General features: G+C 26.9%; 1 protein-coding gene and 1 long non-coding RNA gene across 5 annotated transcripts in view; one reads left to right on the top strand and one right to left on the bottom strand.

Moving 5' to 3' along the window:
• The window catches only part of LOC107436387 (paired mesoderm homeobox protein 2A-like), a 109,779-nt gene that overhangs the window by 57,167 nt on the left and 38,502 nt on the right, over positions 1-14,110 (top strand). The window lies entirely within an intron of this gene.
• Positions 1-14,110, bottom strand: part of LOC122268736 (uncharacterized) — a 53,419-nt gene that overhangs the window by 17,262 nt on the left and 22,047 nt on the right. The window lies entirely within an intron of this gene.

The raw sequence follows: 14,110 nt of genomic DNA, 5'->3' as shown, positions 1-14,110 counted from the left end.
GGAAAAAAAGTTTTAAAATTTCATAACATGAATTATAACGTAAATTTTGCTTTATTATCTTCTTTATTATTATTATTATTATTTACTTCATCTTTTATTATTGTTTTTTACGTCAATCCTTAAATTCTTAATATTAGATTACAACAGAGAATGTTAAAGCAAAAAAAAAAAAAAAAAAAAAAAAAAAANAAAAAAAAAAAAAAAAAAAAAAAAAAAAAAAAAAAAAAAAAAAAAAAAAAAAAGGTAGGAGTTGCGACTTTTTTCCGAAAGTATTTGCGATTTGTTTATTTTTACTGACAATTGGCGAGTCCATTGTCAAAAACATGCTTCTTATGTAATATTTGGATATAATACTTTCTGAAAGATCTTATTCATTTAAGTTGTACTCAAATATCATCTTTTGTAATCTCGTTACTGGTTTAGAAAGAAGAGCTCCGTTATTTCTAAAGAGAAACATTGCACTTTTCTCTCAAAGTTCAGAGCCTTTTTTTTTTTAGAATTTTTCTAAAACTTTTTTTTTAGAACTTTTTAACTAAAAATAAATATTATTAGCTATTAAAAAAGTAATAGTTCTATATGAATGGAACATTTTCTATTACACTGTAAATTTAAGTTCTTAGTAAATGAAAGAAAAAATTTTCATTTCCTTGCCCATAAGGTACTTAAAATACACTGAAAAATTCCGGTTAAAAGTACTAGCATCCTAGGTGAATTATCCAAAATTACTTTTTATAGTAAATTTCCTTTTTACCGTAAAACTTTACATCGTAATTTTTACAGTAATACTAATTAAATTACAGTGATTTTACTATATATATATTACTGTAAAAATTACGGTATATTAGATTTTTGTTCCGTAAAAGCTTACAGTAAAAAAAAATGGTTTTAAGGGTAAAAAGTACCGGCACCATGAGTATTTTTTATTCTGATTTGATCCGAAATTTTTTACATTGTACAACTTACACCAAAAGTGTCCCGATCTGACAAACTGCCAACAAGTGTATCAAGCTAGCTTTTAAAGTGTGTATTTTTAAAGTTCTTTCTATTCTATAAGTTTAAAAAAATTTTATGTTCCTTCGAATCAAATTCTTTATAATTACTGTGATTCTTGTTAATAGAATCTATTTTTTGTCTCCTCTTTTAACAAGATTATATGCACAGTAAAAAGGTTTGGTGTTGCAGCAATTGAAATAATTGTGGAAAAAATAATATAAAATTGACATAATTACGATTGTTTTCAAAAATGAGTGACAATATGCTACTAAAAATATGACATTTTTAAACGAAATGTTTTTGCTATGAAGTCACTAAATTGAATCGCATCAAAATATATTTTAAATAAACAAACAAAAAATAATTAATAAATAAAACTATAACCTTGAAAAAGTATAACAGAAATGTGACTGCATGCAATGTAAAAAAATTAAAGTTTGCCTCAACATCAAAAAAACACCATTATTTCTTAAAGTGTACAATATTATTGCGAACTATTCTATAGTGATGGAACTTTATGTATCGTTGTATGAACAATACTTTAAAGTTTGGTTTGCCACAGTTAATTCAGTTTTGAAAAATGTTTCATAACTTTGTTTGTTACATAAGTAAAAAATTTTAATACTATTCTGAAAAAAAAAATTATATACTATCATCTCAACATGTCCACTTTTTTCAATTTTGTTTTATTTCATTACGTTTTAAGAAATTGCTAAAGACACTTAAAAAGAGCACAATTTAAATTAAAAGCACAAACACATTTTACCATTTAGTTTCTTCATATAAGAGTTGCATAGCTTATGTACCTCTTGAATACAGAAGACACCATAGAAATAAAAGGTACAAAAATGTTTTTATCGACTGAGAGGCACAAAAATAAAGCGCCGCCTTCAAAATAGTGACGCTCCTTTTTAGAGGTACACGAGTGCGCATACACAGTTTTCGATAAATACGCATCATTTACAAGCACTTCATTTCCAACTACCGTTGCTTCACTACCGTCTCTTCAATACTTTTCAATGGACGCAAATTTACTTTCGCCACTCTAAATGTTGAAAGGGAAGACATCCGATGTGGCGGTTTTTTCAATAATGTGCGTTATTTCATCATTATTATATACAGAGACCAATTGATACAAATATGAGCGTACCTCATTCAGCTCTAACAAATCATTAGCTTTGAGCCTCAGGGAATAGAGCCTTCCAATTAGGTGAACCGGGTTCGAATCCCAGCAATGGCTGGTCGAATTCCACAACCGGCTTGCTCCAACCGCATTTGCTGACGTAAAATATCCTCAGTGGTAGATGAATCATGGGTTAAAGTCCTCTTGTCGTTAGGCTAACCGTGGGAAGTTTCCGTGGTTTTCCTCTCCATGTGACGTGAATGCGGGTTAGTTTCATCAAAAAGTCCTCCACGAAGGCAAATTTCTCCCAATACTTGATGCAGGAGTTCCCTTGTCTTCTAAAATGAGTTCAAAATTACAAGGCTACGGAGTTGGACATCAGTAGTTAGCCCAAACACTGGGCCCGCTGTTCAACAACGGTTATAAAATAAAATAAAAAAATCATCTGCTTTAACAAATCTTTTTTTGTTATTTCTTTATCGAAATCTTTTTCTTAATTTATTATTCAAAACGAGTCGCGTTCTCACATTTATTATTCTCATCCGGTTCTAAATTTAGATTAAAGAATGCTAGAATTAACATTTTATGTTTTTCCTTTAACCATGCGTGAGAACCGGAGATATTTTCTGATTGAGTTATAATCATTTTCACTTAAGAATCATTAAGATAAGTTTGCAAGATTTTCCCTGACATTTTATAGTAAAGCACTTCGACTTCTTTATATTATGATAATAAAATAAAAACTTTCGTTTTTTGATTGACTTATCTGCTTTATTTTTCCCGATCCGATCCTGAATGAGTACGTGTGAAAAATGCTACTGTTTCCAGTTTAAGTGAATTTCAAAAATATGCCTAACCATCAAGACAAACATGTAATTTCTAGACTAGATGTAATTTCTAGACTGTGAGTAAAACAAAAGTATGATTTCAGATGTCCTTCTGAGATTTTAATAATTAATTGCTCAATGCTGAAACATCCTGATAAAAATTGAGACAAAAAAAATGTGAAAAGAATATCTCATAGCAGAGACAGAATTAAAAGTATTAAAAATGTAAGTTCATAAAGAGTTAGATTACTCAAACCTACTACAAAAGGCATCCTGGATAAAAGAAAAAAAGGAAGAAAAAGGGAAAAAAAGGAAAATGGGTCAATGTTTTCCAACAAATGTGTGTGATGATAGGGATTCCACCTTCTTTCCTCAATTGTAAAAAAGGTTTTTCAAAAGAAAGCAATTTAAGGAATACGAATTTATCATCCGTAATAATAACGTTTTATCTATACTATTGCGGATGTGAAATTTTTTTTCTCTTTTAATTTGAAAGAAATAATTAAAACTCTAAGTGTGTTTACATAAGTTTCGATTTTACAAGGATTGTGTATTTCATGAATTGTGACCTAAATTTTCAAAGATTAAAAACAAATAACTGTTACAAGTTGTTTTATTTCAGAATGTGTTTGGGTAAGAAGAGATTGAATTGATTTTAATTATTTCATTCTACTATTATGTGCTTTGTTCTATTTCTGAAATTGCATTTACTCTCGATTGAAATTTTCTATAAAGTTCAAAATTTAAAAATTTAGTGCTTCTAAATTTATATTCATGCTCATATTGCGGGTAATTTAAAATATAATTATATGGTTATTACAATGATATTAGTATTTATATTTGATCATATTTCCATTTACTGATATTATTCAATAGTTAATAATATTATTTATTTTTAACGTGAGATGGTTTTTAAATTCAATTTATTTTAATATAATTTTTTTTCTCTCTATTCAGAATTATAAACAATATAGAAAGCATTGAATTTATTGTCTATTTTATTGACAAAGTTTGTATGATTGATATTTATAATTGTTAAATTTATATATTGTGCCTGGGATTGAGAAAAATAAGCAATTAAATTATTTGAATGTTTTTCTTCTAAACATAATATTTAATAATAGACGTTCATTTTTTTATGCTTAAATGCTCTTAGGGAGTGGTAAAAATTATAAATTTAACGTGGATAACACTGGAAAATATTTAACCCCTGTTGAGGAATTATCCTCTAATATGGAAGTATAATAATTTATATAGGTAATTTGGGAATTGAATTAAATTTAAATCAAGATAAACTGGACATATTAATGTCTGACATTGGTGTTTTGTTCGAAGTCAGACTTTTCGGAAACAAACTGGAGATAATTAATTATATGAAGATTGAAAACCTGAAAAACTTCTAAAATTCATTCGGAATTCAGTTTTGAAATTATTAATAAACAATGGTTTAAATTGTAATTCTTTCGAGGAAACAATCGAAATTTTTCCAGAACATTCCAATTGGCTTTATTCAGTTTCAAAATATCATATTTTACCGCGAAGGTAGAGTTAGAGCAAAAAATAAACTTAAGAAATGAACATATGATTGAGTGTTTGTTGATGGATTACCTGCACAGATTAAATCTCTTTTGATTCAGAAAGAACCCGAAACACCTATTGAATAACTTGCAAATGTTTTCTAAAATTACTTATAATGTCCCCACAGTCTTCTCACCTCAAAATGAAAACAAAGAAAGGGTGCCAGAATTAAAATTTAGTGGGTATAGACAACAAAATCAAAAATTTCAAAGCTGGACACCAAGGTGGCCATTTATTAATAACTCAGTTAATCAAAATTATAATAACTATCATCAACAAAATCCAACTTCTTTCCAATCAATTTAAAATTTCAACCAACAGTCCCAAATTAGATTTAAATTTTTATCAGGAAAGTATCAAATTTAATAAAAATAAATAACAAACAAATCATTTTGCCTAGACTTCTCAGGAGCTAACTCCTAATCCATGTAAATACTGTGACAAGCTAGGAATTATGAGTGCTTATCATTGGGCCCAAAATTGTATAAACAAACCAGATTTCTTTATTGCTGAGACTCAATACCAACATAAAGATAAACTGGAAAGTGACCAAACACAAAATTGATAATTTAATAGTTTCCAGATACGTTCAAAATAAAACTGAAAACATTAAAAATGACAAATACCCGAGTGTGACTAATAAAAGTATTTTTTTTAAATGTGGACACAAGTAGTACTTTAAATATAATCCTAAAAAAAATTGAAAAATCATCCAAAAAAGGAAGCACTTTGTAAAAGTAAAACAAACAAAAGGTAATTTGAAACTTAACCAAACTTGCGTTTTAAATTTAAAAATTGGAAATATAGCTAGGTCAATTGAGTTTTATATTTCAAATGCTGATTTATGTTACGCAATTTTGGGTTTAAAAGCTTTTATTGATTTTCAATGGATGATTCATTGCGCAAAACAGGTTCTAATGCAAAATCGAAAAAACTAATCACTTTTCTGATCATAAAATCAACTTTTTCTCACATACTTCCCTTGTAATCCAGGTAAATATTGCAATAATAGTACCGATAAAGAGATTAAAGTTATAAGTATAAATAAAAAATTCAAAAATAAAATAAAGGAAAGGAAAAAATGTTAAATCAAAATGACACTAGCGTTAAACAAAATGTTAAAGAAATTAAAGTAAATAATGGACTTAAAAATAAACATTTAATTAGAAAAACTGAAAATAATCTTTAATATTCAAAGTTTTAAAGTCTAAATATGGTAATGAAGGCCTACATTTCCATATTCAGGTCTATGGAATATCACCAATTCAAGATAATGAAAAAAATCCTAACTTCAGGAATTTTTGAAAGAATTTTCAGATATTTTTCTTAAAGTTAATTACGATGTAGGAACAATTAGAATTGAGCATCAAAGGGTAAGATTAACATCAGATAGTAAGATTAACTTAAAATCATACAAAACTTTTCCAAAACAACTAGAGGAGATCGATAAGTAAATTTAAGAAATATTGAAGCGTAACATAATTAGCGAAAGATTTTTTACCCATTCGGCTCCAGTACGTTTAGCTTTTAAAAACGATGAAAAAGTAGATTACGTATGGATTTTAAAAAATTAAATCAAATTACTAAATCGAATGCAGAACCAGTACCTCTTATAAAAACTCTCATAGATAATTTAAGCAATAGTATTTATTTTAGTAATTAGATATGGTCAGTAGTTTCAAAAATATCAAAATTCCCTCTGTTGGCACTGAAAAACTTGCATTTGTCCCTAACAAAGCGACTTGCATTTTGCAAACTTGCATTTGTCCCTAACTTGTCCCTGCCAAGATAGCAATTCGGTGAAAGAATGCCTCAAGTATCTTTCAAAGAACACTACTAAGTCTGATTCTTACTAAACATATAGTTGCATTTGCTACTAATTTTACCGATGATATTATTTTTGAAGATCATTTAAATCACTTTAAGAAATTTTTTAATATATGTAGTAGATATGAAAATTTAAAGGCTTCTAAGTGTTTTTTTTTACAAACTAAAACATAAATTTTAGGTTATGAAATTTGTAATGGTATAGCAACTCCTGATAATAACATCGAAGCAATTAAAAATTTAAAATCTTAAACTAATGTTGAATCTCTTCAACGCTTCTTAGGTTCAAAGTATGTGTATTATAAATTTATAAATAATTATGCATTAATTAGAGCACCTTTAAAAAATCTCTTGAAGAAAGATACAATTTGGTGTTGGACTCCAAAATGTTAAAAAGCATTCAAAATTTTAAAAAATGCTTTTATTTGTAAACCTGTTTTAAAAATATTAAATCCTAAATTACAATGTCTTGCTATTGTTGATGCAATAAACAAATTTCATCACTATTTACTTGGCAATAAATTTAGCATGCCTACAGATCATGCAGCGTTAGTTTGGCATAAAAATGCTAAAAAGTGGAAGGCTATTCTATTGATATTTACAACTGAATATGTATGATTATGACATAAAATACACAAAAGGCTCCTTAAAGTTGACATGTTGACTCGGGATACTCATGATAATAGTAACAGCAACAATAATGCTAATATTGAAAAAAATAATGAAAGTCATTTTTCACATCTTTTGCAATTAGACAAAATTCGCTAAGTCCAACATATTAACTGGAAATTTTTATTGAAATCAATAATGCTTTGTACCAAAATTGTTGTTCTATATTCTTTAAGACATAAGCTACTAGAAATCACTCATTAAAAATTCGGTCATCCTTGGATTAAAAAAAGACAATTTACTTACTCCTGTTTATTACTGGGAAAATATTACTTTAGATATTATAAATTTAATAAATATCGCCATACACTTCAAATAAGTAGAAAATCTGGGCAAAAACAATTTGGTTCACTTTAGGCAATGCCCTCAGTTGCCAAATCTTTTGAAATATTATAATTGCAATAGATAGTGTATGTAGTTCTGGTTATTGTAATTCAACTAAAAGTATTTAACTTTAGTAATTGATCATTACACTCGATATATGTAGTCTTTTGCATCTAAATCGATAACAACAGAAACTTAGAAAATTTGGTACAAAAAGTTAATATAATTCAAACTACTGAATGTATTTTGAGTGTTCGAAACGCAGTATTTATTTCTTCTCACTTTAAAAAATTTCATAAACATTGTAAAATCAAACAATTATTAACCATAGACCGGAAATTAATGGAAAGGTTGAACGTTTAAGACAAACCGTTGTAACCCGTTTAAAATGCATAAATAATTATTCTTCTAAAAAGTTCCTTGGCTTAAGTTATTAAAAAAAGTAACTGATAAATATAATTTGAGTCCACACTCAGTAACAAATTTCCAGCTGCTTATTTATTTTTGACACTGTCCCATTTACACATCCTTAGGAAGAAAAAGTGATGTTGAAAGAACAAAACAATAACATGAAAATAATAAATTTATTATGATTCACTCATGTTAAATTATCTCCTAACGTTACTGCAATTTATTAAGATTCTTATTACCCCAATACTAGAAAACTTACACCTACTTTTAGTGGACTATAATTTTTGCAAAAATTTCTGATCTTAATTACAAAATAAATTAAAAGAATATTCATGACAAAGAAAATACAGTAATTGTTCAGGTATAAAAATTGCGAAGGTACTAACTACCCTCCATACTAACTAAAATGATTACAAATATGGTATAGTAATATAAATAGAAATTATTTAAAATTTAATTTTTTAATGTATATATTATATTAAATTTAATACTTTAATGGTTTTTTATTGTTAAATGTAAAATTTAATTTACTTTAAAAATAATACTAAATATGACCTGTCACAACATGGCAAAATTTTGTTTGAAAAAACAATACATTTTTAGCGGCGCGTATTCGCATTGAGTTATTTCAAATAATTGACAATTTTATTAAAGTTTGTGCAAAATAACTACAGTTCTTAAAATTATATTTAGTTTGCCTAAATACAAAAAATGGGGGCAACAAAATGTTTTACAATGTCATGTTTTACTTGATTAATCCACAGTGCCCAAAAGCTTCATTGACGATTGTTACATTGAGCAAATTAAAGACAACGTATAAAAGACTAAAAGAAAATTATTATAAATTATATAAATTACTATAAATTATAGTATAACTGTATGACAAAAATGGTGGCAATAGTGTAAAAGAACATTCTTGGTGTTTTTCTACACAAGGAACGATTCTTAGAGTAGTGAAACCTTAAAAATTAGTTATCAGGTGTGTTTTAATTGTTTTTACCATTTCAGTGTTGAAGTACTCGAATTATTTTTACTCATTAATAACATTTTTGATCAGTGAGAAGACTTCTTTTGAAAGAATATCATGTTAGACTCATTTCCTCTATTGTTAAAAGAGAAGCGAAATCTTGTTAGATGATTAAGCAAGGCTTGCGGGGGGACAGTAGTAATTCAATTATTATTTGGGGAGAAAATCTCCCACTCTTTGTTCTCCTTCCCCATTGATTTTAAATATTTATATGTGGATACCATATTTTGGAAGGCTGTGTTAGTATTTAATTAACAGCCACTATTATAAATTGTAATTCAAAAATCCACCTGAACTGATATAATTTTGCTTCAATAAATTATATTTAATATTTAAGGCAGTAAAACACAAATCATTGACAAATATTTAAGGGTAAAATATATGAACGACTAAAATGCACAATATTAATACAGTGAAACCTGTTATGTTGATCGCGTGTTTAAGTTGACTTCTACAATCAAAAACCGATTTTATTCAAAGGAGCAAAATCTTGACCATTATCTTGTATGTTGACTGGTGTTTATCTTATACTCTTACTGAATGTTACTTTAATAAAATGATCAGAGAAAAAAAACTTTTTTAGGAAATATTTTTCTGAAATAGAATTTTACTGAATTGGTAAAATATGTATTTTTTGTGAGTTAATTACATGGAGAAAATTGTTTTGATTGTTTAAAAAAATGCATTGATTTTTTTAACGATATTTTAAGAAACTCCTTATAATAAATAATACAAATTATTATATGACATATTTCTGTTTAAGTAATAATTTAAATTTTAAATGTGATAAATTTTGTACAGGAAACTATTTTTCAAACTCTAAGCATTTTTTAAATAGAACTATTGTAGCACAGACGNAATAATTAATAATAACATAATAACTAGATTAAAAAAACTACTCTTTTTTATGCGTCTCCTATGCCTAAAAAAAAAAAAATAAAAATAAAAATACAGTTGTTAATGAGTTTAAAAAGAAAGAAGAAAAACAGAAAACAAACTTGCTAAAATTAAATAAAGTAATATAAAAAATGGTTTTAAATTAGGTTGACTAGTATTAAAATTAACAAAAATTTTCAAGAAGAAAAAAGATAATTTGCTTAAAGCTTTAAGGAATAAAATAATTGGTAAAAATATCAAATAATATGTTCAATGCTGCCATCTATGAAAGAAACACTTAAGGAATAGCAATCAATAGTTGGAAAATTTATTAGCAAAACCTATAATAGGAAGGAAAAAAATTTAAAAATTCTTTAGAAAATGGAATTAAAATTGTTAAATCAATAAAAAAAGCATTCATATTAGTAATATTTGTAGAGCTTTACATAATAAAGCAAACTTTGCATAATAAACCATTTTACTGGCTTTCCTTCTTTCATAGAGTGACTATTTATAAGGCAGAGCCTTTATACATTCATAGAAAGCCGTTTATAGACTTCATTCATACAATCTTTCATAGTAGTAAAGTCTACACGTAATGCCAGCATTCATCGGGGCTGTCCGTTTATAGATCAGAGCCCCTATCCATGCTTACTATAGGAAAGCAAAAAGCCCTGCTATTACACGGGACAATCAAAATTAGTTATAAAAGCTACGGTTTAGAAGTACACTTAAAAAAATTAATGTTTCAGTATAAAAGGTCATACATCCAAACTTTTCCTTCCAGTGGCTTTAGGGATAGTTTATCATAAATAGTTTCTACCTTCAAAATAAATCAGAGCTAATAGTATGATTAGAAAAAAATAAATTAGTGTTCTAAATTGTTTATTGTTTTGGTTAAAATGAAATTGAAGAAATGATTAAGGAAAACGGATTTTAATTAGATCTATTTTAAAATTTTCAGTCTTTTTTAAAAATCTCTTTATAATTGGTATTATTTCTGTAATATCTAAGAATCTGATTGGTAATAATATAGGAAAAAAACCTTTTTTGTCCATTAAGTTGGAATTAAAATCAATACTCTTTTTTAAATGGAAAGTTAAAATCATTTCTTTTGTCAAAAAATGTAAAAGAAATGTGTTTATCTTCATTAATATTATGAGTTAAATCTAGAATATTTGTTGGAAGATTTCAAATATTTCTTTTGTTATAAGAATTAAATTTTTGGGATTAGGTTGATTGTTCAGGTTGATATGAACGAGAAATTTTCTGCTTTCTTTATCAATAATACAATTTAGATTAAATAGAGGTTATGAATTTCAAGAAGGTTACCAAAAATTGTATTAGTTTGGAGAAAGATAGATAAGTTTTCGAAATCAAAACAGTTTAGAGAATCAATTTTATTTTAAGGTTTTAGTGTTTTTAAACTATCATTGATATTCCAATTTAGATGATTAATATTTTTAGTATATTTTCTAATTTTATTGTATACTCTTTTAAGAATACTTTTAAAATAGAAGCTGATTTTTTCATGATATTATTTACGCCACTACCAATAAACCTGATATTAGTTTAATTTTTATGGTATTTTAGATTAGCAAAAAGAAAAGGAAAATTGTTAATATTATTTTGTTTAATATTAAGTCTTTTATAGAAAGCGTTAATTCGTTCAATAATGATATTCCTCTCGGTGTTAAGTTTTTTTTGTATGTAATATTGCTGTTCATCCGATAAAAGTTGTTTATAACAAAGTTTTCAAATAATAGCAAAATTTACTAGCTTTATCGATAGTGGTAATGCGGAAAATGTTATAAATATTTTTAATTTTATTGTTTCAGTTCAGAGTTAAAATCTTTATGAAAAATTAATTTATTCCTTTTCATATTCATTTTAAAATCATTAATGATATATACCCTCCATTCATTAAAACCTTCAATTGGAAAATTATGTTCTTATGATAATTTTAAAATGAACTCATCATGATTTTTTATAAAAATAGAAATAACCTAATTCTTAGAAGTAGAAAGAGATGGTCTAAATTTAGAAACTAAAGATATAAACTTAAGAAAGAGATTATAACTGAAGAAAGACATAATCAAAACCTCTGGGGGTACTGGATTGGAGATTGATCGTTCTCTGGCTCAGGTCAAAATTATGATCTGTGATTGAATGCATAGATGTATAAATGGGTTCACCTTTATAAACGGGCTGTGATGTGTGTGTGTGAGTAGTTGAAGACGGATTTTTGTCCATAGAGAGCACTCCTCAAAAATAAGAGAAGCACCCTCTGCCTTAAATTTGCTTCGTTTTACCAAGCAGGCTTGCTGGTTAATTGGCAAGTGGCATTAGAAGCAACAAATTATGATATATTTTCAGTTATTCTCAACGAAATATTGTTCATAGCTTTTTTATTAAATTAAATACGATTTTTTATTGAATTAAATGAGATTTTTTTTATATATAAAATTAGAGGTTGCATTTTATTTTTGAATGAAAACAAAGCTGTTTAAAAATTCCAATTTTAAAAATGTTAAGAATTTTAAAAATATAAAATGAGAACAAAATCCATGTACACACAACAAACGGTAAAATCATGAGCTATACTACATAAATAAATTTGATATACGAACATAAAAAAGCAATTTTTATGGGACTATTCATATAAAACAATTCTAACAGTACATAAGCACACAATTTTAAATTTATTAAATGACTTAATGCAAGCATTTGTTTATCTCCTTCGAAATCATTTTATTTTACGTTTTCTTGTTATCCAAAAAAAACTTCATCAAGAATGGGAATTTATATTAAAAAAAGAGACAGTTGCAGAGCCTTAATTAAAATTCAATTTTAATTACAAAAATTGAATAAAATAAAAGTTAACTAGAATTTATATTTGAATTGAAAATATTTCATTTAAATGATGCAATTAAATGAGATAAAAAATTAAAATTTAACAGAGAGTGGTTCAAACGTTAGTCTCAGAAAAAACTCTTGACAAAATGACCAAAGTAAATGTCAACAAGAGTCATCCCCTTTGATCCCTTAAAAGCATCTTTCATCTACTTTTCTATAACATCTAGATAATTGCTTGTTTAAGAGAATTTATGAATAGATATCCAACAAATAAATGATCCTGGGAATATATGACATTATTTATAAAAGAGCCCAGGACCATAAAGATGATAAGAAGCAAAAGGCCGTTTTCCAATAGTGTACAATGAGGTGTCTATTTTTTAAAGATAACTGTGGGTTTGTCTGTGGGGGTGGTAAGAGGAAAGATGTTGAATGATTTAAAATATATCTATTTGTCAGTGAAGGGTGCATTTTATTGCTCTATCCAGGCTCCATTATTATTTTTTTCTTATGTTATGCCCTTTTTTTTAGTGTATTTTAGTTTTAAAAGATGTTTTTCTTTCTTTGCCTTTTTGTTTTTGTTTTAATGTATGAAAAGTGGTCATATGTAGAAAAAAATTCAAGTAGAACAGAAGTATTGATTGTTATAGGAACAAAACAGAAGTATAGAAGTAGACTCTCGGGGGGAAAAGTTTTCTATTTGGAAAATAGCAGCAATGTGAAAAAGGTAGTTTCTTTTTCTGAAATTACCAATTCTATTTTACTTTATTGCTGTGAATGTCAAAGTTTAAGAAGAGGTGACGCACATTATCCTCCCCCTTTATTAAATTTCAGAGGAAAATAAAAGTTTTCTATTTGGAAAATAACTTTGAAGTTGAAAAAGAGAGTTAAATACTAAATTTACTTGACTTTATTTTCACTAATGTCTGAATTTCAGAAGGAGTGAAGTACATTCTTTGTCCCCGCACTTTAATTTAAGTGAAAAATAAAGTTTTCTATTTAGAAAAAAATAGCTTCGAAGTGTTAAAAATAGTAATTCCTCTCCCCAAAACTTTTTTTTGTTGAAAATTAGCAATTTTACTTGATTTTATTCTATGAGTGTTTAATTTTCAGAAGATGCGAAGCAGACTTTTTTACCCCTTCTCTTTTATTTTAGAGGGAAATGAAGTTTTATTTTTGGAAATTAGCTTCTAAGTTGAAGAAAAAAAGTTTTTTTTCTTCCAAAATTCCCAATTTTGCTTGAAATAATTTTTGCGAATATCTAAATTTCAAAACGAGCAAAGCACATTTTTCGCCCCCTCTCTTCAATTTTAGAGGAAAATGAAGTTTTCTACTTGGAAAATAGCTTCAAAGATGATTTTTTTAAAATTACCAATTCTCTTTACTTTATATTCGTGCGAGTCGAAATTTCAGAAGGGGCGAAGCATTTTGTTCACCCCCTCTTTACAATTTCGGTAGAAAATGAAGCTTTCTAAAGAAAATGGAGTAAAAATTGTTATAATTGTTATAAAAATATTTTCTCTACTTTCACTTTACTTACCCAAATGTCAAAAGGCACATTATTCTCCCCTTAGTTGAGTTTCAGAACAAAGTAAAGCT

This window comes from Parasteatoda tepidariorum, chromosome X1 (assembly GCF_043381705.1).
Source record: "Parasteatoda tepidariorum isolate YZ-2023 chromosome X1, CAS_Ptep_4.0, whole genome shotgun sequence".
Lineage (NCBI taxonomy): Eukaryota > Metazoa > Arthropoda > Arachnida > Araneae > Theridiidae > Parasteatoda > Parasteatoda tepidariorum.
This window is presented reverse-complemented; position numbering and strand designations above follow the sequence as displayed.